The sequence below is a fragment of the Pelodiscus sinensis genome, chromosome 6 (genome assembly GCF_049634645.1).
Source record: "Pelodiscus sinensis isolate JC-2024 chromosome 6, ASM4963464v1, whole genome shotgun sequence".
NCBI lineage: Eukaryota > Metazoa > Chordata > Testudines > Trionychidae > Pelodiscus > Pelodiscus sinensis.
Window position 1 is genome coordinate 3205761 of NC_134716.1, and position 21759 is coordinate 3227519.

Here is a 21759-nt window from a genome sequence, read left to right on the forward strand (position 1 = left end):
TTCTATTTCTTATTCATTTTCTCTAGTTTCTGATTTTTGCTGCCTGATACCAGAGAAGTATTTGTTTTGTTTTTTAATAGATAACTTACTTTTCTTTGTAGCCTTTCCAATAAATTTTGACTTACTGTAACTTTCTTTAAATATTTTCAATGAAATCCAGCCCCTCTTGCCCACTTTTCTATTTGGGAATTCTTAATTGAATATAATGTTAGCTTGTGATGAAAAGTTACACCCCCTCGGAGTATCTTGGAGATTTGCTTTTTTACATTTACAAGTTACCATAGAAAACATTTCCATCGAGGAGCCTTCTGGTTGGCACTTATTTAAAATGGATCCTCTTAAAATAGCATGCGTTCTTTTAGAAGCCTTTTCTGTCTTCAATTGCTTAGTGGCGGTTGGAGAATATTAAGTATGCATCCACAGCGCTAAAAAGAATGGAGGGTCTTGGTGCAATCAGTTCAGTGTGGAATGCTTGGAGCGTTACCATCTTTTGAAGTGATTATTTCTACATTAAGATACCTGGGGTTTGAAGTGATCATAATGTGATTTCTGCAGTTGAAAGATAGCAAGTATGAAAGGATAGCACTGGCCGTGTATGTGCTAAGAATGATGATCACCCGAGTTTCTATGGGCAATCTCATTGCAGATTGCTGTAGTATTAATACCCAGCTGTATATAATTGGTTTTCAAGCTATTGATTCTGGGAACCGGCTTCTCTGTCATCTGAGAACGTGTCTCCGGATTAAACCAATTTCAAAGAAAATTATGTTGTTTAGTGCTGTACCACTGCTTTTATTCTTTCTCTCTATTGTTAGTAGCAGGAGATGTCTCTTCAGCTGGAAAAATAGCGAGCACTCCCACACACTGGGAAAGTAATCTTGCATCACCGGTCTTGCTTTGAGAATGAGGCAGCCCAATCGTCAGAGTAGTACGATGCGAAGAGAAAACTGAGCACAAAAGCGGTCCCACCAAAGGCAGCATTGCCAGCTCTGTGCAGGAGTCTTTTTTTTTTTTTTAAGCACTTGCTTCTTGCAACTCTGGATTTGCAGCTCAGCTGGAGGTGACCGAGACAAGGAATAAAAAAGGCATGGTAGATTGGGTGGGTGGGCTCTACTACTGACTCACAATATGGATTGATCATGTTGCCTAATCTCTGAGTCCTATTGCTAGTCTCTCTCTTTTCCCTGGCTCATAGCAACAATGAAGCAGGACCCACTGGAAAAGACAGTATGTGTTCCTGTAATGAGAGATACTCAGAATGCACATGAACAAATGGGCTGAATTAGGGTTGTGCAGGCTACCTGAACTCTGGCATTTGCCAACAGCTGAGTGCTGCAACCTTAACTTTCTGTGACTCTGGTATTGTCAGATATAATAGGAGGCGGAGGAGAGGGTGCTGCTGCCTTGCTGTGATTTTTTGCTCCCATCTCTTTCACTGCCATTCCATTCAAGTTTTCGGTGTGCTGCTGTACTTTGCTGGTATGCATGTGGCTCATGGATCACCATGATCACTTAAAGCTCCTTGCACTGCAGAGCAAGAAATTCCCTGCCATCTGCAGGGAGGAACTCCAGAGGAAAACGCTGGGTTCCTGTATCAGGGATACTGGACCATACCACTTTTGTGGGGAAGAGAACAGCATATATCAGATTTGTCTTCTCTCACATCCAATACCTCTCCCTCATCATTGCCAAGGTACCTGATACAGTTCACAGTAAAGGAACCCTTGACTGGCTAAAGATTTGATGGTGTTCTGCTGCTCCTGTGGTATCCAGCAATGTCCTCCTGGAAATACCCAGCCAGGACTAGCGGCTACAAACAGGAGCCTAAAAACAAGCCCCTTTGCATGTGACTTTCTAGTTGCCCCTCCCACCTCCAAGTCATACAACATCAGACTTCTGTCTTCTGAGGGCTTTTAAGGACAGTGAAAATGTCCGTTTGTGTATTTCAGTGTGCCTCAAGTCCAAGGCTTTGGGGAGTTTAATCTCATCCATTGTGTTCTCCTTTTACCTGCTGGCCTTGGGCATTCTCTGGGGAACGGTTTCCTGTCCCTGTGGGTGCACGTCTCCCTCTCCCCTACAACATGTAATGAGCAGTCGAGGAGTGACTTCATAAAGTGAGTCCCCAGGAATGTGTAGAGTTTCCCTTTATTGATTTCACAGAAACCTCTAGGCAACACAGAACCCACGCTAGTTCAGACTCGCAATAATGGCTAATCTGTCTCCTAGGAATAGGAGGCAGCAGGTGCGCTGACGGTATGAGCCAATGGAACAAATTCCAGCTGACTTTCAAGGGCTGAGAGGAGGGCTAGTGGGTGGATGGTTAGGAGGAGCACACAGCTAGTATCTGAATAGGTAAGAAGGAGGAGAGACTCCATCTCTCTTTCTGTCTCCTCCAGACAGCATCCTTTATAGAAGGGCAAAGAGGCTTGATTTCTGGTATAATGGACAGGCAGAGTGGGAGACTTCCTTCTGGCTGGATGGACCAGGTCAAGACATGTGCAGGATGCAGAATAATAATTAAAATATGCTTCCATTGGGACAACCTATTGGGAACCAGTTCTTTGCTGTGTTGACCCAGCTAAGATACCTCACTGGCTACACCAAAAGGTTTTTTTTTTTAAAACTGCCCAACATTAGCTTTAGGGCAGGGCTAAAGAACTCTGGCATTCTCCGAATCTGTCTCCTATGCAGAAAATGAGAGGGACAAGCTGTTTCTTCATGGACATTATGCGGATGGATCAAGTTCTGTGTAGAGGAGGCCTACCCTTCAGCTGGCATCCCTCCACTTCACGATAAGCTCCCATCTGCTAGAGCCAACATGGCCTCCCTGGTATGCCTTACAGATTGTGAGGCATGCCCCTTGGGAGGCACTGAAGAGGGCGTGGCTTGGACCCAGGGAAGATGTGAGGGAGTGCCACCCAGGCCTGACCTTGGACCCTGGGACCGGGCCTGGCTAAGGCTTCAGCCCTAGTCTTGGCCTCTGGCCCCAACCACAACCCAGTTCCTAGCTACAGTTCTGGCCCCGCTCTTGGTTCCAGGTCCTGTCCGTGGCTCCTGGGGTGGGGAGTGCAGATAGCATCAAGGAAGGGCACGAGGCAAAACATATGGGGACCTCTGCCTTAGACATAAACTAGTGATAGAAATCTAAAGCTGCCACCTGGCACTCCAAGCACACTTTTACAAGGCATGACCGTGAATCTAGAATCCAGATGTGATGTTCAATGTGTCAGAGCAGTTCTTTGATCACTTTTTAATTAGGACTCCTCATCCCCACCTCCCTTAATGGGACTACTCCTGCCGATCTGTGGAAACAAGCAGAGATGGCTTGAAGGAGAAATGACGGTTTCTGACTGGTAACTGGAGCTTTCAAGAGAAGGACGCTGCATGTTGACACGCCCCACCCACCACCACCTCTTTCTCAGAGGTGTAATTAGAATGGATCTGAGGCGGCAGTGGCTGGATCTCAGGTGATCTTTGTCCTCCTTTTATTCTCGCTTTCAGAACATTCAGGAACAGTAAGGACGAGGGGCTCAAAATTGCTTCCATGAGCACTGCTGTTAAAGGTCCTGCCGCCTGTGCTGCACCTGGGTAGCAGTTTTCAAGCACGATAAATTTCCTTCTCTCTTTTGTTCTTTTAGGTTTTACGCTTTCAAGCTTTTCTAGCCTTCATGTTTGTGGGGAAACTTTTAAAACAAAAGCTGAAATTTTGTCACCACAGGAGTCCAGAAGTTAGCCCTTGGGGAGAGAAACGGGCAAATACAGTGTTGCCAATGAATATTTGGCTTTTCTAGAGTGCCTTTTATACTCAGGCATCTCAAAGTGCTTTACAGCCGTAAACTATTAAAAAGGGACACAACTATGGAGCTGTGACTGCTGAAATAACATTAGCTTATTCCCCATTCCTATGTCTGCAGAGAGCAGAATTTGTATTTAACATCTCTGTTAGCTAACCTATTGCTGGGGCTCACACGTCACAGACACAAGGCATCTGCAGAATTTTAGATCCACCGTCTTTGGGACGTGGGGGGAGGTTGAGTCACATCTGAAGCAAAGGAGGCTGCTGTCAGCTCCTCACTCACGTGAAATCATACACTTGTCACCCAGCTCATTGCGAAGCCGAGCCCTTTTGGGAATGCCACCAAGATCTGCAGCATTCAAACAAGGCATAGACGCAGCCCAGTTGCCAGTGGACAGTGACCCGACTCTCAAAAACCACCCTCACGACTGCCACTACTTGGCCGTGTCAGCAGAGAGTTCAAACATTCGACTTGGCATGCAGACTGAATTATCTGTCTCCTAGGGGCATCTCTTCCAGTCAGGATGAGGCAACAGTGGGGCGGTCGCACATGCCACTAGCCAGGCTGCATCTATTCTGCAGCGAAGAAGGGCATTGGACTCCACAGTTCTGGTGTCTGGCTCTTTCACCCTCACTAAATTAATGCAGACAAATCCTTCCTCGGTGAGTTGGAGAGAAACTGCTACATATTATTTGTCACTTGTGGTATTTGGCCATCGGGCTGCATGGAGATCCTGGAAAGGGATGACTGCCACTCAGGGTGTGTCTAGACTACCTAGTTTTGTCGACAAAAGTGGACTTTTGTCGACAAAACAATACCAGCGTCTACACTACCGCGGAGTTCTGTCGACATAACGTCGACAGAACTCCGCGGTTTTGTCGACGCTAGTAAACCTCATTTTACGAGGCAAAACACCTTCTGTCGACAGAGTTCTGTCGACAGAAGGCGTTATTGCCTGTAACGTTGCGTCCAGACTACGGAGTTCTGTCGACAAAGCGGCTTGCTTTGTCGACAGAACTCCATGTGTCTGGACGCAAATTGTCGACGGAAGTTTTGTCGACAGTATCTGTCGACAAAACTTCCGTCGACAAAACGCGGTAGTCTAGACGTACCCTCAGACACCAGTAAGTTGAACTTTCCATCTCAGCAAGTTCGGTGGTTAAGAACCAAGTGGTCCATGGGGTTTTTGGTTTCTGAATCTGGGGAGATTCATAGCTTCCAGAATGGCTATTCTTGGTTCGTGGGCCTGATTTACCTCTCACGTAGACCAGTAAGGCCCCTGGTTCTCATTGGATTTTCAATTATTTCTCACTATGGCTATTGGCTAGGTTTTGATCGCTGTGGCACCACTGTAAATATAGAGGCACTCGACTGATTTCAGAAGAATTGCTTGGGGGTAAATGCCTGTGTAACTAACATAAGAGCCCGTCATTTGTCTTCATAGAGCGCTGCTCTGACAAGCATATGACTTTTCATAAACTTTTAAAGAATTCATTCATCTCCCTGAAAGTAATCAATAGATTAGAGTCTTCATTTCCGCCAGTATAAACTGCCTGCCAGCTTTGGCACCCAACTTCTTGCATCACTGAAAATGGCTCCTGAAGGTAGGAATTAACCTATAAATCTTCGCATAGGGAAAGCTAAAGACAATGAAGCCTCCGTATGGGCTTTCCCTGGCATTTTCTAATTAGGACTGATGGATTGTGCAGGTGCTCAAATACTGTAGTGACCGTGTAAGTGCATGGATAATCATTAGAGATTCACCCAAGAACTAATCACGCCTCTAATGAGGGCCAAAAATGCATTTCAGTTTAGTTACATAAAATCCTTAATTATACTGAAATAATTTTTCCCGTGGTGCATGAGCCAACTTCCGATTTAATGGGGGTTCAGAAGAAATTTTCTCTGAGGGCCGATCATTTCATATCTGCCTAATGCACGGGGTTTCTTGCTTCTTCTCCTGCAACCGCTCATACTGGCCAGACGGCTAATCCACTCTAACAATCCCTATTGATATGGATTATTGTTGCAAATAAAAAGGAGCCATTTAAATACACACCTGATCAAAATGAAGATGATAGAATCCTAGAACACTAGAACTGAAAGGGATCTCGAGAGGTCATCGAGTCCAGTCCCCTGCCCTCATGGCAGGACCAAGCACTGTCTGATCATCCCTGATAGATGTTCATCCAACATGCTCTTAAATATCTCTACAGATGGAGATTCCACAACCTCCCCAGGCAATTTATTCCAGTGTTTAACCACCCCGACAGGTAGGAAGTTTTTTCCTCATGTCCAACCTAAGTCTGTTCTCAAACATTAGGTTTAGTCATAAGAACAGCTATACTGGTCAGACCAATGGTCCATCTAGCCCAGTATCCTGTCTGCTGACAGTGGCCAAATGCCCCAGAGGGAGGGAAAGCAACAGGTAATCCTCATGTGATCTCTCCCTTGTCATCCATTTCCAGACACACAAAGGATAGTCCCCTCTTCTCCCCCCCCCCCCCCCAGCACCTCCACGGATTTAAGTGAAGTAACTCCAGATGTACACCAGTATAAATGAGATCAGAATCTGTCCCTGGACATCACAGTGCCTTTGCAAATGTTACTTGCTTGTGAGGGCTGCTCTTTCTCACAGACTCGCCCATCTGCTAGAGAAGAGGACCAGGCTATAACCTCACTTCTTTCGATGTGTGTGAATATGGACACATGCTAAAAACTGAGGTAATGGTTTTCACGTGTATTACATTCAAAAAAAGTTAAAGTGGCAAAGTCAATCACTTGAATGTAAAAAAAAAAATTAAGGTTGCCTGTGTACAGGGGAGTAGAAACTTCCTAAAAGTGTGTGTTTGGGAGACACTAGCTTCCTTTCTCCCCCTCTCCCCCCTTTCCCAATCTCCTCCTGCCCACACTGGCCCTGCTCCTGGGAGTCTCTTCCCTACAAAATCCTCCCTCCTGCTCGCCCTTAAAAAAGTGGGACTGATCCCTTTTAAAAGTGGTGTGGGGCACCCCTGTTCCAGTGCTCCTGCCTGTGCCTGGTGACCATGGTGCCAGAATCTGCTCTGAGAGCAGCCTGGCTTCAGCTTCCTCAGAAACAATGGGAGCTGGCAGCCATCTTTGATGGCAGCCTCCTCGTTCGCACCTGCAAAGGCTGTAGGGAAGCAGTGGCTATCTTGGCTGATCGCGGCCTGTGACTTCAGTCCCACGGACAGCAGTAGCAGGAGTTAGTTTTGCCTTTGACCAGACCAGCGAGGTTTTAACGCTCTGAGATGCCTTTAAAAAAAAACTCTCCAAATATCACAAGAGTCGGCAACCAGTTGGCCAAGCCTGTGAGGAGTTGCTCAGTAGGGCTATCCTGCCTGTCTCGCTCGTAAGGGATTGAAAGCCAGATTCCTCTCCATGAAGATAACCACCGTTTTTCTAATGTTTGCCGGTGGGGCTATGAGCAAAGCAGGCTGCTATTTGCCTCCTTTGCACAGTGGACCTAGCTGCCATCAGGGAAAATGGCTGAACGTTGGGCAGCCAGTGGGCCAAGAGCAAGACTGAGGAGGAAGGGAATATGGAGGGAGGGTACGAATGGGCACTGGAGAGGGGAGATGGCTGAGGGGGCGAGAGGAGTGCAGCCTTGCGGGGAAAGGGAAGACGGGGAAGGCAGGGGCCTGACAGTGAGGGGGCAGAAAGGAGCAGATGCAGGCAGGAGATGGAGGATGAGCGGAGACCAGGGGTAATATCAGCACCCTCTCTCCAGGCGCTAAGGGAGAGCGGGACTAGAGCAGATGGAAGGAGACGGGGAATTCACTGCACACCCCACACCCCAAAGGGGAGGGTAGCTGTGAGGGAGAGCGCGGCTTGCCTGAGGGAGGGGGAGAAGCGCCATGCGCTCTGAGCTGGGGAGCTGTACTCCTTACGGTCACGCCTGAGGGGAGAACCCCTCTGAGCAGCCACAGGGCAAGCTGGGCACTTCCGGATGCGATTCCAGTCCATCTGGCACTCTGCTCCAGGGCAAGCAGTCAGAGGACTGAACACATTCAAGTCACTAGGGGGAGGGTGGGATTGTTATCTTGTGATTTTTAGTGGGCCTGACTGCTGGGGTTGGCAGTACTGGGCCCTGGGGAGGGCGGGCGCATCCCCTCTCCTCCTGCCGGGTATCTGTCTACTGCTGAGCTCGGAGCATGGGGGAAGCAGTCAGCAGAGTCAAGGTGAGAGAGCGACACAGCTCCCCAGACTCGCATCGAGAGCAAGGCCAGTAGGAAAAGAGTGTGACTGAGAAGCAGGTAAAAGTGGGGCAGGGGTGGGGAACCTTTTGTGTGTCGAGGGCCGCTGACCCACAGAAAAATCAGTCAGGGCCACACACAAGCCCCCGACTGAGAAGCAGAAAGACATTCCCCACATCCGCCTTGCATGCCAGAGCCTGGGGGGAGCCCAGCCTAGCAGATTTTGTGAGTGGTAGGGCGGGGGGACTGGAGTACCAGCACAGCCTCCCCCATGCTGGTGAGGCCAGATTCGGCCTCCAGACCTGAGGTTCCTCACCCCTGACGTGGGGCAATGGGGAATGGGAAGCTGGGGTAGGAATGGAGAGCCTGTGAGGAGAGCTGGTGGTGCCCCACATTAGATTCCCGATGGAGATGAGCCCGTTCTCTCTTTACAGACTTGAGGCCTGATTCTCCTCTCTTGCACCAACTGGGCATAAAATGCCACTGTCGTTTCACAGCTACTTTGTAAAGGGTGTAAGTGACAGATGGCCCAAGATTATGGGAAACCCGGGAGTTATTTCTTCCCGGGAACTTGGATTTCAAAGCGGGAGATGCTATGCCGAGGGATTTCTCTGTTGGAAATGTATTCATTAAAGGCATTAGAAGAGAGGTCAGAAGTTTTGTGGCCTCCCAGACGTGTGGCCAGCCATAAAACATAACCCTGGCAGGAAATACGTTACATTCAATTTCCTGCAGGTTCTTATGCTGCCTTCATCACTATGACGTCGCAGTGCTTTCCTGCTGAGCATTAACCTATATATATCTGTCGCATATGGCTTGCTATTGTCTTTCCAGGGGGAGAATTGTGTGCGCAGTATTTTGTTTCTGCGGGGATTTTTTTCGGGGTAGTGGCGGAAGTAGGGTTATATCACAGGTTAAAGAAGCATGCCATGCACTTGAATCAGACCGGGGGAAGTTTGTGAGACTTCTTAGTCCCTGTAGGAATACGTTCCACAATCCTCCTCCTGAAGCTTTAGGCAATCGGTTAGATCTGTGAGAATCCAGACTATGCTGGTTTACGCTATTCGTGTCAATTAGACAAACTTGTTGTTTGCCTGTGGCAAGCTTTTCTTTCAGCTTCTTTAGCAGCAGGACAGCAAGAGCGAGCTAGAACCAATGCATCCAGAGTAGATTTGTCAGTATTGATCAGACAACTGCGTATTTGAAGAAGGAAAGAAAGATTCCTTCCCTGAATGAGGCATTGGCTAATTTGGTCATTAGTGGCACCAGTTTCTTGTGATTGTTTCATCAGTCAGGAATGGAATGGGTCCGATTCATAAGTCTTGGACTGAGACTCCGATAAGGTGTCCGTACGCCTCCCAGGATGACACATCTCTGGGGTATTTTGTCTCCAAAACCGATCAGACACGTGTGAGCTGCTTTATTATCTCTTTTTTAATCTGTGGTCGTCTGAAGAGAAGCATAAAACCTGCCAGCCTGGGCTCTGATTTCTCTGAGCTGAATGAATTCAAATTCGCTTTTCTTACCTGAGGCGTCTCTTGGACAGCATGATTGATGAGCAGGTGAATGCAGTGATGCCTGCTGCCTGTCTGGGTCTCCAGCGGACAGCCCGAGGAGACAAGTAGCCTAGCACGGGGCTTGATGTAATCCTGCCAGGTCTCTTGGATGCAAACTGTATTGGCTGCTTCATCACTGATAAGGACAGGTTGGCAGTGAATTTTGCATTGATCAGAACCAGTTTAGTTTGCATCTTTAGAGCTGCCTGCTTCAGGCTTCTGCCTAGGTACAGTGGATACATAGTAGGTGTCTGGTATCTGGTTTCTTATGTCTGCTGGGGTTTGGACCGCCTTCTCCATTTGGACTGTGTTAGGTGAAGCCGGGGTTTGTGCCATGGGATGATCGAAGGACAGGAAAGGTTGTCTGGTTTGCCAAATGCAATGGGGAAGGCAGGTCTGTAGGGCCCCTTTCTGCTCTATGCCTGGTTGAGTCCCAGGAATGGGCAGAGCTGTGGCTGTACTTTGAGTATGGTAGTAACAGCGACAGGAACAGGAGGAAGGATTGAGTGCAACAATACAAGGAGACTGTGTGTGGTGTCAGGAAGCCGATTCCATGGAAATATTTAACTTGTCGCAACACTCCTGCTGCCTTCACTTGCTCCGGGGGAGCGGAAGGACTTAGGATGCAGTATTCAGCCGTGAGTGTTGTGGCTGTAAAATGCCCTCCAGGCCATAAGAGAACATAAGAACGGCCGTACTGGGTCAGACCAAAGGTCCATCTAGCCCAGTATCCTGTCTACCGACAGTGGCCAGCACCAGGTGCCCCAGAGGGGGTGGACCGAAGACAATGATCAAGCGATTTGTCTCCTGCCATCCCTCTCCAGCCTCTGACAAACAGAGGCCAAGGACACCATTTTATCCCCTGGCTAATAGCCTTTTATGGACCTAACCTCCATGAATTTATCCAGCTTCTCTTTAAACTCTGTTATAGTCCTGGCCTTCACAGCCTCCTCTGGCAAGGAGTTCCACAGGTTGACTACACGCTCTGTGAAGAAGAACTTTCTTTTATTAGTTTTAAACCTGCTACCCATTAATTTCATTTGGTGTCCTCTAGTTCTTCTATTATGGGTAATGAACAAATGAAGCTTGTTTCATGGGTAAAATTCTTAGGCTACCAGGGGAAATCTACTGCTTGCCCTTCTTGGTGCAGGGTAAGGTAGGACATGAGGTCGTGTCATTCAAGAAGGCATTGGGATGCAGGGTCCGTGAGCCAGGAGGCTAATGTCTTGGGGTCTGGGATGTATGCGATGCTGGAGGGGCCACTGGGTGATGGAGATGTCAAGGGGATAGATCTCTGGGAGGAGATGGGGTTTTGGGGAGGACAGAGTCTCTGGGGAAACACCATTGACTCCGGTACCCAATTAGTCCATCTACATGACCACAAGAGACCCTGAGGGCAGTGGAGAACATGAGGCAAGGGGCTTGTGGGAAAACAAAGCGGCGGTTGGCCAGGGGACAGCGATGTCACAATGGAGGATTCCACAAAGGCCTTTCTGGTTGCTAAGAGCCACCCTGGAATATTGGTGTAAATTCCGGCCAGGACCCGGGAGAGGGAGATGTGAGGCTGGCCAGCTGGGAGGTGAGTTCTTCTGCGGCCTGGCTGGAGGTGCCCAGAAGAGACTCCAAATTAGTTCATTTGTGAATTCCCTTGTAATTAATGTGAGTTTGTTAATGCTCTCTCGAGTGGAGCTGGAACCAGCGCCCTTGGAATAAGAGAACAAAGAGAGGGCAAGACAGTGTAACATTTCCAAATGCAGAGTTTGGTGGTGGCAGGACTTACCCAGGCCTTAGCCATGGAAAACACAAGCTTGTGACCAGTGTGTTAGCAGGTGAAGCACACTGTACGGGGCTTGTCTCAGCCAATGTGCATCTGGTACTCCAGTTCTTTGAGGCCCCACCAGAGGAAAAACCTACACTTCTGGAACAATGGTTATCCACCAGAGGCATGCATATCCCTGGGGTTCACAGAGGTCTTTTGGGGGCACAGCAACTCATCTAGATGTTTGCCTGCTTTTACAACAGGCAACATAAAATGTGCTAGCGAGGTCAGTACAAATGAAAATGTCATACAACTTGTTTATACTGCTCGGCAGTCTATGCACTGAAATGCCAGAGCAATATTTATATTCCAATTGATTTATTTTATAATTGTATGGTGAAATGCGAGAGTCAGCATTTTTTCAGTAAAAGCATGCTATGACCATTTTGGGTATTTAGGTCTGTTTTTGTGAGCAAGTAGGTTTTAAATCAGGTGGGTCTTGGGGGATGCAAGACAAATCAGACTCCTGAAAAAGGGATAGAGGCAGTTGGAAAGGCTGAAAGCCACTGATTTAGAAGAGGGTAGATCCTGGGACAGTGTCCCCCCCGTGCATCCTGGACTGTGGAACCTCTCAGCCCGGCAAATTTGCCAACCTGAGTTGCCTCTTTCAAGCTACAAACACTGATAGGCGTTGTGCTTACACAGACACCCACAGGCAGGACACATGAATGATCTCTCAGGCACTGTGCTCCCCAGTCTTGTGCCCCAGATCTGTGCTGCCTTGCACTGTGCAGAAGCCTGACCCGTGTGCGGTTGTTACTTAGTTTACTGCTTCTTCATATGGACTCGCACCAGCCTTTGTGACCTGCGTTGTGATGTCCCAAGCCCTTTAGAACATATGAACGGCCAGACTGGGTCAGATCCCTGGTCCATCTAGCTCAGCATCACATTCTTATGTCAGTGCCAGGCAGCGTATGGGGCTAGTTCCTCTCCTGTGTGTTCTGGGAGTGGAGAATCCCCAGGGACCTGCCTGTGACGGTCACGGAGTTTTGCAAACGCAGGCAGATGAGGCGGCACTAATGTGCATGCTGACCCCTCCCGCAGGGCACTCCTCCATTGCTTGGATGCATGCTTGGGCCTGGGTGAGCTCAAGCTGACAGGGCCAGAGAGGCCGGGGGCAGACAGTACAAGAGCTGTCCTATTCTCCCACTCCAGGAGCACGTTCAACAGCAGCTCCGCTCAGCTCCCCTGGGACGGGGAGTCTGGGGACTCAATCTGGGGACAAGCATCCTCTAGAGGGATGTGCACGTGATTGGAGTAGGGAGAGGGAGGTGCACGGGTGTGCTCCTGAGACAACGAAAGGGCACAGAGGTGGCTGAGTGCGTTCAAAACGATTCTTGTAACGCTGCTGGGTTGTGTGGTGTTAATGATGTGCTAGGGCCTTAGGTAGGAGTCTTTGTATTTAAATTAGGGTTAAATTATTTAAATCTAATTCAACAATGAGTTGCTGTGACGGTGTCGCCCTCCCCACTGGCTCTGATACAGGATGGAGGAAACAGCTACCTGTTCCTGCCCAGACATCTACAGCCCGCCCTGTGTACCAACCAGCAGTACCTGTGCTAATCCCCTCCAAGGCCCCAGAGCCCTGTTACTGCCTGCCTATGGGGGCTGTTGGGCCTTGCTCCGGCCTCTATGTGGGCCTTCCCTGATGGCCAAGAAACTCCAAATGGGAGGCGGGTGGGGAGGTGGAACTGATCAGCTCACCCACTTGTTGCCCTTTTGTGGTGTTTGCTTAGACTCTGCTCCATCCATGGGGTCCAGGGAATCACCTCCTCCCACTGCCCCACCCTGCCTGGGATCTGGGCTGGCCCGGAAGGTTGGATGCCATGAGGAAGTTGCTGGCTCTGCCGAGAGAGACGGGGCGTACCCACACACGCCCTGTAGAGACTACACCCAGCCCTCTGTACTCAGACGACGTGGAGGTTCTAACGTGGTGGTGCTTGTCACCAGCTGGTGTCACCGGCCCTCTCCACACCTGCCTGAGAAACCGTCCACAAACGTACCTGTGTCTGGTGGTGCGTCTCCGATGGTAGTCATGGGATGGGTGCTAGCCGTTACTGCAGCATACATCTCAGCCCCTGTAGCTCCTAGAGAGCCCCTAAATAGCCTGTGTTAAAGGAAGTCCAGAGACTCCCTCACTCTAGGATGAGCTTCCAGTGAGGGCCATTGCCTTCTGACCCACCAGGGTCTTTGGGAGGCAAGAGCAGCCTGAGTCCCCACAGCGCACCATAACAGAGGGAACATTCCCTCTGGGCTGCTGTTGCACCCAGGCAGTGGCCTTGTTATCCCTTTCATGGTGTCCAGAGAAACCGCAGCAGCTGTCTAGCAGCCGTGCCCTGTGGAACTGAAGCCCCTGAATTATGGAGTGTAGTTACTATGGCCTATGTTGGTGCTATCTGCCCGTGTCTGGGTTTAGCAGTGACTGTCATCTAACAGAAGGTGTTTTCTCTGTCGGCAGGAATGGGGACGGCTAAAGGAGCAGGAGCAAAGGTCCCCTGGTTCTTAACAAGAAATGGGAGGCAGCCGCGGATTGAGGGGTGTGACTGTTCCTCATCTCGTCCCGCAAGCTTTCAGGAGATTGCCTACTGAAGCCAACTGCAAAGGGAGCTTATGAGTGACGTTTGTGAAGCCCTGCGTATCAAGCCCTGCGGAGTTCTTTCCCCCTCTTTGACCTTCCTTTAGTTATTCCATCAGATGAATTTTGTATGCTGTTTTGAAGATGGCAGGATAAATCTCACTCCATTTGCTTCTAAACGCTCCGCTTTCGGCTCTCCGGTAAGAGGGTTACTCTTAGAAAATGGGAAAGGATGACCTGTCTGCCCCACGAGCAGAGGCTGTCTTAAATGGCCAGCACTTTCTTGATGGAAAAGCTTTCATTTGCAGACAGCAATAATGACAAAATGTGGCCCTTCTGTGACGAGCTAATTGCAGGCACTAAATGCATTTGTCTTTTTATATTTAAGGGGCCTTGGGAATTGACGGGCCACTAACCTCTAAGATGACTGGCTCCGTGTGTAAATGTTGCCTTGAGATTGTGATGCAAGGTTTATGATGATTATGCTTTTATTTATATGCATCACCCCATCACTTGATTTTTTTAATGTCTCATTAGCAAGTCACTGATTTCCTCTTGATCTGAAATTAGTTCAGCTGTTCGCCAATTATACTTTGTCTGAAGATGCACCCTACGAGAATGGATTTTACCTCTTGTTTCGTTTAAAGAGCAGTTGCGACAGTATCTGCTTTCTAAAAGAACTGGGTTTTGCCACCCTTACCCACAAAAAGTCTCATTGGTCTGGATTGTGATTTAAGCTATTTCCCAGTGCATCAGAAAATAGGTGCTGCACATCTGCTACTCTCTGGGAAAATATATGAATGAGGGGTGAGCAGAGCCTTAAATCTGTTCCTAACATATTAGCATAAACTATCAGCAAATTACTACACATATGTACACACCAAGAACAAGAAGTAAGCAGGGAAGGGAATGTGAAGCCTAAATCTCTAGAGGTTACTGTAATATACTGTATTTTTATGTGAGATTAGGGATGGAAAAAAGCTCTTGGAATCACCCAAATAAACCTCAGCAAGTCAGAAGTTGTTGGGAATTATCCAGAGCTTTATGACCTGGTCCCACCAAATCCTGAAGCCCCACAGAACCATCATCTTCCCCCTTGGTCCTGACTCTCTCGCTTCCTGTGCTGTCCTGACAGATGCTAACCCCTCTGAAGTGGGATGATATCGCCAGGGAAATCTGGAAAGCTGCCTTCCTTCACCTGGTTCTTGGTGTCTTCAGCCCACTCCAGGCGTCATCTTCTGGGAATGTCCGGGAATCGCTTGCTCCGGTAAGTCCAAGTAACATCTTTGCTGGAGACCTAGTGATTTGCCTCTTTAAAATGTGTAAACCATTTGAGTTTAAACTCTAGAGATTGTGCCTCCGAATACCTCCCATAAAACTGTAAAATGTGGGAAAATGTACAGCTGCTCCTCCCTTCCCTTCAACTGAGATCAATGATTCTCCTGGGAATAAAGGAAGGAAAGATTTTCTGTATCAGGGATTTCACAGTTCCTCGGTACACTCGAGCCAAGTGAAAAGAAAAATCTTGTCCCCGACACATGTCCCACGGGTGTGAATGTACAGATGCTCACTGTGAACAGCTGCAGGCCCTGGTAAGTGACTCTCGTTTTTTTCATTTTCATTAAGAAATGGGGAGCATGTCGCTCATTGACTTGCCACTTAAATGGTTAATATTGAAGTTAATTTCACCCTGATCAAAGCATCCCACTTCTTGTGCTCAGTCATTTAGAGATGAGTCACTATTTCCCCAATTTATGACTATTGTGTAGTTTGCATCCATTATCAAACGTGAGCAAAATTTAGCATAGTGATTCATTATAGGACTACTTGGATAGGAATGAATTCTGGCGAGAATATTCCTCCATTGGTCTGGGACTGTATTGAATAGAGCAAATAACGAAAAGGTTTTTTGCATAACATCTTCCACCCTCTGTTACCAAGAAACTTTGCTGGAATTTTGTTTCAACTGGGCAGAGCTTGTGGTCAATAACTTACACATTCCTTTCATGGTCTGCTTTCTTTTTAGTAGAATGAGACTGACTCTGGTGAAACTTCTGAACTCTCAGGGTAGTTAAGCAATGGAATAAATTACCTAGGGAGGTTGTGGAATCTCCATCTCTGGAGATCTTTAAGAGCAGGTTGAATAGACATCTGTCAGGGATGATCTAGATGGCGCTTGGTCCTGCTGTGAGGGCAGGGGACTAGACTTGATGACCTCTCGAGGTCCCTTCCAGTTCTAGAAGCCTATGATTCTATGGTGTCCGTGGAGTTATTTCTGATTCTCATCACAGAGGTCAGAACGTTGGCAACTACAGATGGAACCTCTCTAATCCGGCACCTTCTGGTCTGGCAACATCCATGGTCTGGCATGATTTGAGTTAGCCAGATGTCTACTTATCATGGGTGTGGCCAAGTTTCCCACAGTCCCATAAAATGTGTTTACAGCTACCAGTCCTGGCGCTTATTGTTCTGTGCTGTTCTTTAGTTCTGATTTACCCCTTAATGTCTTCTAAGAGCCCAGTAACTAGGGGAAGTGTTGGTAACGCTGTTAGACAATATTGAGTTCCCAGCAAATTCTCTGGTTTGGCACCGGTCAGGTCCCAGGGGTGCCAAACGAGAGAGGTTCATCCTGTAGCATCAGCCAGGTTACCATCTCTCAGAACTTAGCCGAACACGTCTGATATAAAGATTATATTGTTCCTGCACTGGATTTTGTAAGAGAGTTCTATAAGGAAATTGCCCACTGCAGTTGAGCTGTTTCCCAGTTGGTCGGGGCTAGATAGCTGAGCTACAAGAGGCTTTAGTTATTTCAGTTTTGAGGACCTGACATTAAAGTTGGAAAATGTTTGTTTTGGAGATTCACTTGGATGTCCTCTTCCTCTGAGCATAAATGAGGAAACCTAGTTTGCTTTTGCTCAGGGGAACTGGCTTTTCCCCATTTAGAACTCTAATTAGAGTAATTAATCATTTCTGCTTTTGCTTTTTAAGCTTCCAGGCTAGAATATGAGCCATTCTCATTCAGAGCGGAAACGTAAAAAATGGGTTCTCCTTGACCTGATACTTTGCTGTTACTTCTACCAGCTTTTATGCTCTGAGAGCTGGCACTGAAAATATGAGCGAGTGAACATGACTGTTCGGGGTGTAAAAAGAGGAAACGGTGAAAGATCTGTGTTTTGCGGCTCTTGGTTGGATTTACTTCCCTTCTGATTTTAACTCTCACGGCCAGTCAGGCTGGGGTGTCCTTATTTTTCTTTTAAGAGGAGCTTCTTTGGAAGTGGCACAGCATTCATTGTGGTGTCGGAGGCTTTCTTTTATCTACCAAGAGTTCACTGAGACGTTTCCACCAGTGGAGTGCCATCTAAAAGACTGCAGTTAAGCCTGGCCTCTGACTTGTTGTCCTTTACCACGGGCATCTTGCGGTCCAGTCCATGTAAAGGGATGGAGCTGGGCTGCCCCCAGAGGGGAATAGGGACTAAATTGTGACTCACTCACGATTGCCCTGGGGAGAAGGAGCTGCATGAGCCCTTTGCCTTGTACTATTCCCTCTTCCCCACACTGATTTAAATGCATTGCTGTGAGTGGAGCCAAACCTTTGCCCGGTCCTTGCTCCAGATTGCTCAGGTGGGGAAGTAGTGTCCCTTGTGGTGACCATGGGGGTAGCCCATTTGGGGAAGAAGAGGGTTCCTTGCACACCTTACGCCTCTGCATTGGGTGCAATTACACCCACCATAAAAGGGATCTTGAGGCAACATTCTATTGATAATTTTGCAGGTAACCTGGTTAATCCTTGGGGAACAAGAACATGGTCAGAGATGACAACAGCGTTTACTTCCCCTCTTTTGCTATGGGCTAGATTGGGAAACTTTTGCTCGTGTTTGGTAAGCTCTTAGTCTGTGAAGAGTTGGATTGATTTTGTAGGGACAATGTACCACTCTACACGAATGAAAGTAACGGAGTGTGTTTTTAAAAAGGAGTGTGCATGAAGATGACATCTGCTAGGAAAAGAGTGCAAGTTAGCGTCAATCAGACAGCAGGTGAATACTTATTAGATCAGAAAAACGGTCCTGGCAATACACATGCTCTTCACTTTCCTGATGAGCTTCCAACAGTTATCATGAAAATATTGTGGACAAAAATACCCATTTTCCTTGCCTTGCCCAGGTTCATGTTCCCTGTAACAAAGCACTTTTTCAATTGGAGCTGTTCTTTCTTTAAATAGCGTTTTGGTCTGTTTTGCTGCGGTTGCCAAAAGAGGACTGGAGTCCCAGCCCTGGTTGTGCTTCTCATACCTAGATGCATTTGCTGGAACAAGGCCAGGCCTGCCTTTTAGCTTTTGAGGTAAACCAGTGTGAGGGACTTTTTAAAAGCATTACTCAGACACAGAACTCCTGATCTTGCAGACTTTACGCAGGCAAAACTCCCATTGACTTCAGGGGATATATGAGACAATGGATATTCATGGATAGCGATTTTTTTAAACCCCAAAACTGTATAACTGCAGGATACGAGCAAAGCTTTCTCATCTCTCCTTCCTCTTTACTATTCATTGTAACCCCGATTGATCTCCTAATTTACTGTACCGCAGCATTCTCCCTCCTGAGCAGAGGAGAGGCAATGCACAAGCAGTGTCGTCTTGACTCCATGTGCCGGGGGAATTCCCCTCTGGCAGTCTCTTGGTTGGGGAGGCTGAATAGACATTGTGCCTCAGGCCCAGTCTCCAGGCTCACGACTCTCAAAGAGAGCAGTCGGTTTGGAGAGGAACACAGCAGGAATGTGGAAGGTTAACTAGTCACCGGTGGGGGCTGGAGCAATTCCTCACCTACCATGGGCGGGGGGCTGCTCCAGTCCCACAGGGTGCTAGCCATGGACAGAGGCTGTGCTAGCATCCAGAGCAGCCTCTGACCATGGGGAGCCCAGCCTGCCGTTGACAGGGGCTGTGCTCTGGAGGAGAGAGGGGGGCGCGCAGGAGCCAGTGGCATCCCCAGCCCGTGTAGATGCTGGGAGCTGGCAGCTATCCCCAACATGGGACTGGGAGCAGGAACCCCACGGGCTAGGTGCTGCTCCAGCTAGGCTGGAGTGGTTGGCTGCCCAGATCCCGTTTAGTTGGATAACCAGTCAAAAGTTAAATGAATCAGTTCAACATTAGGTTAACCGATTAACTGGGATTTTATATCCCTAGAACACAGTGGCTAGAGTACCTAGCTCCTATGGAGATGTGAGGGAATCACTTCATGTTCACATTGGCAATGAGGATAGTCTCCTACCTAACGATCCTGTCTAATTTCTTGGGTTTGGGGAGGACCTTTCCTCGTAGAAATCTCCATGGCCCCAGCACAGAAGGAAGAGGGATCCGTTTCCCTTCTCCCTATCCCCAAGATCGGTGGGTCACATGTAGAACCTTGGCAATAAGAGGATTGACATTCTTCTCTTTCAGAAAGCAGGGCCAGGGTTTGATCCAATTTGCAGTGCTACCTCCTGGGCTGCCAAACTCAACTGATATGCAAAATCAAACCAGCATGGCATAGTAGCAGGTGGTCCATATGCTCAGACTGGTCAATATACTTGTATAGCAGATGCTAGCACATAAATGTCATGAACGGTATCAAATGTAAGCTCTCTCATGGGCAAGCTACAGCAATATGTTCTATAGTATGCATAGGAACATGATATTGTTTTACATTGAAGCAAAGTTCAGGATAAAACTTAGTGCAAATTGTATCTCTTGGCAGTTCAGGGTGACAGTCCATGATTTCTCGGTGCTGTAGAAGGGGAAAATGTCATTCCAGTCAAACTCTTTCAGATTAAATAATCCAACTCCACAGTGTTGGCAGAAGCCTCTTTCTGTTTCTTGCAGATGGCAACATACCATGCTGTCAGAGGCAGAACGTGATTCTCAGCAATAATCAGAAGCCATGTCTCAAAGTTAGTGTCAGTGTTAGTCTCAGGGTTGGTGCAAATCTGTTGATCAGTATCCACTGAAGTTGCAGTTCTGGGATTTCTTGCAAAATCATTTCTGAAGCGGAAGAACTTTTATCTGGTCTTTGGCTTGGGCCTAAGAACAAGTGTGCTTTCTATTTCTGGGTCTGGTTCTTTTCTGCTGAGCTACCCTAGAAAACCCATCTTCTCAGAATCCGCCTCTGTGTTTCGAATGCCCACAAAACACAGATTGGGGTATCACCTCTGGTTCTCTACATCTTCTAGTTTTATCTTTTAGAAAAATTGTCCCAGTTAGCACAAGCATTTGCTAATATTTCCCCTCCTCACGATCACAAAAGTAGATCTTCCAAGTGCTTCATCTGTTTCTGAAAATTACGGCCTTTTCTATTCTTAAGACACATGCAGCTCTTGAGAGAACTCACGGGAATCAAAACATCCTGAAAACAGTTAACAGCTTTCGACATATTTGCGCTTCAGTTTCATCCCTTCTCCACAGTTCTAGTTAGACCATCTTCTGTCTGTTCCAGGGACTTCCTGGTAATCCAGGAACAGTCAGATATTTGAGCAGCAGCATGGTAAAAACTCTTTTGGTGGGAGCAAAACCCTTCCCCCACCCCCTTTTTTTTAGTATTTTTTTCATTTTGCTAGGACTAGTTTGGTTCAAAATATATGTATAAACGAGCTCAAATTATATGCATCTGCTCAAACCTTAACATTCCCCTATGGCCATCACTGTAAGGTTATAAATTTTAATCATGAATATGTGATGATTCAATGCACCTCAGACATGTCTGCAGCCTGCAGGGAGCCCCTGTGCTGTGTCTCATCACTTTGAACAGCTCTGCACCACTCCCTTCCCAGGCACTGACAGACTGCCACAATTTGGGCCTTTGTATTAGACACATACATCTGTCCTGATCCCCCACAAGCTGCTCTGACTTCAGTCGGAATTAAGCGCCCCCAGTATCTTGCAGGATTAAGCTAATATTTTCCCTATATTTAAATACTGTCTCCTTGGTTTAATAATTTAAATTCCTGAGGATTTCATTAGACTTTATTGAACTAAATTAGGATTTAAAGGTGGCTAAGGGGAAAATGCAAAGATTTCTAACATCTTCTATAAACTGAACTTCAGTCTGAACCTCTACCAGTCCAGCACTCTCTGGTCCAGCAACATCCCTGATCCGGCATGATTATAGATAGCTGGATGTCCATCTATCATGGGTGTGGCCAAGTTTCCCACGGTCCCATAAAGTTTGTTTACAGCCCCCAGTCCTGGCTCTGTGTTCCGTGGTGGTATTTAACTCTAATTTACCCCTAAATGTCTTCTAAGAGCCCAGGAAGCAGAGGAAGTGTTGGTAACGCTGCTAGACAATATGGATTTCCCACGGTTTGGAAAATTCTCTGGTTTCGCACCAATCAGGTCCCAAGGATGCTGGACTAGAGGTTCAACCTATATTCTTTTTTAAAACAGATTTCAAAAGTATGTGCTGAAAATACTCCCTTGGCTATCTTTCCCTATATCTCATGCAGATTCTCACTTAAAAACAATAATGGATCTAGCGTACTGAGTCCTCTTTATCCACAGAACAAAAATATTAGTACCCCCATATTTCTTAACACTGTCCTAGAGGAACCCCAGACAAGACTCTTCCAGCCCTTCATGCCTTTCAGACCTTGACCTCTGATAACTGACAACTGTAGGGGTGACTTTTTGGTGTTCAGGAGACATCTGTCCCCTAGGAACAGGACTGAGACTGCTGACTTATTCACCGAGACTGCTGACTTATTCACCAAGACCACCAGAAACCAAAACACAACTGCTAGACATGACCAACCGGATTACCCTAGAATCAGATCT

The 21759-nt window shown here is 47.5% G+C and overlaps 1 protein-coding gene across 1 annotated transcript in view; it reads left to right on the forward strand.

Annotated features, from left to right (window-relative positions):
* Nucleotides 1-21759, forward strand: part of PIGG (phosphatidylinositol glycan anchor biosynthesis class G (EMM blood group)) — a 268780-nt gene that overhangs the window by 113220 nt on the left and 133801 nt on the right. The window contains exons 14-15 of the transcript XR_012904572.1: nt 13845-14161; nt 15097-15228. The gene's annotated coding sequence lies outside the window, so the exon portion shown is untranslated. The remainder of the gene's footprint in view (nt 1-13844; nt 14162-15096; nt 15229-21759) is intronic.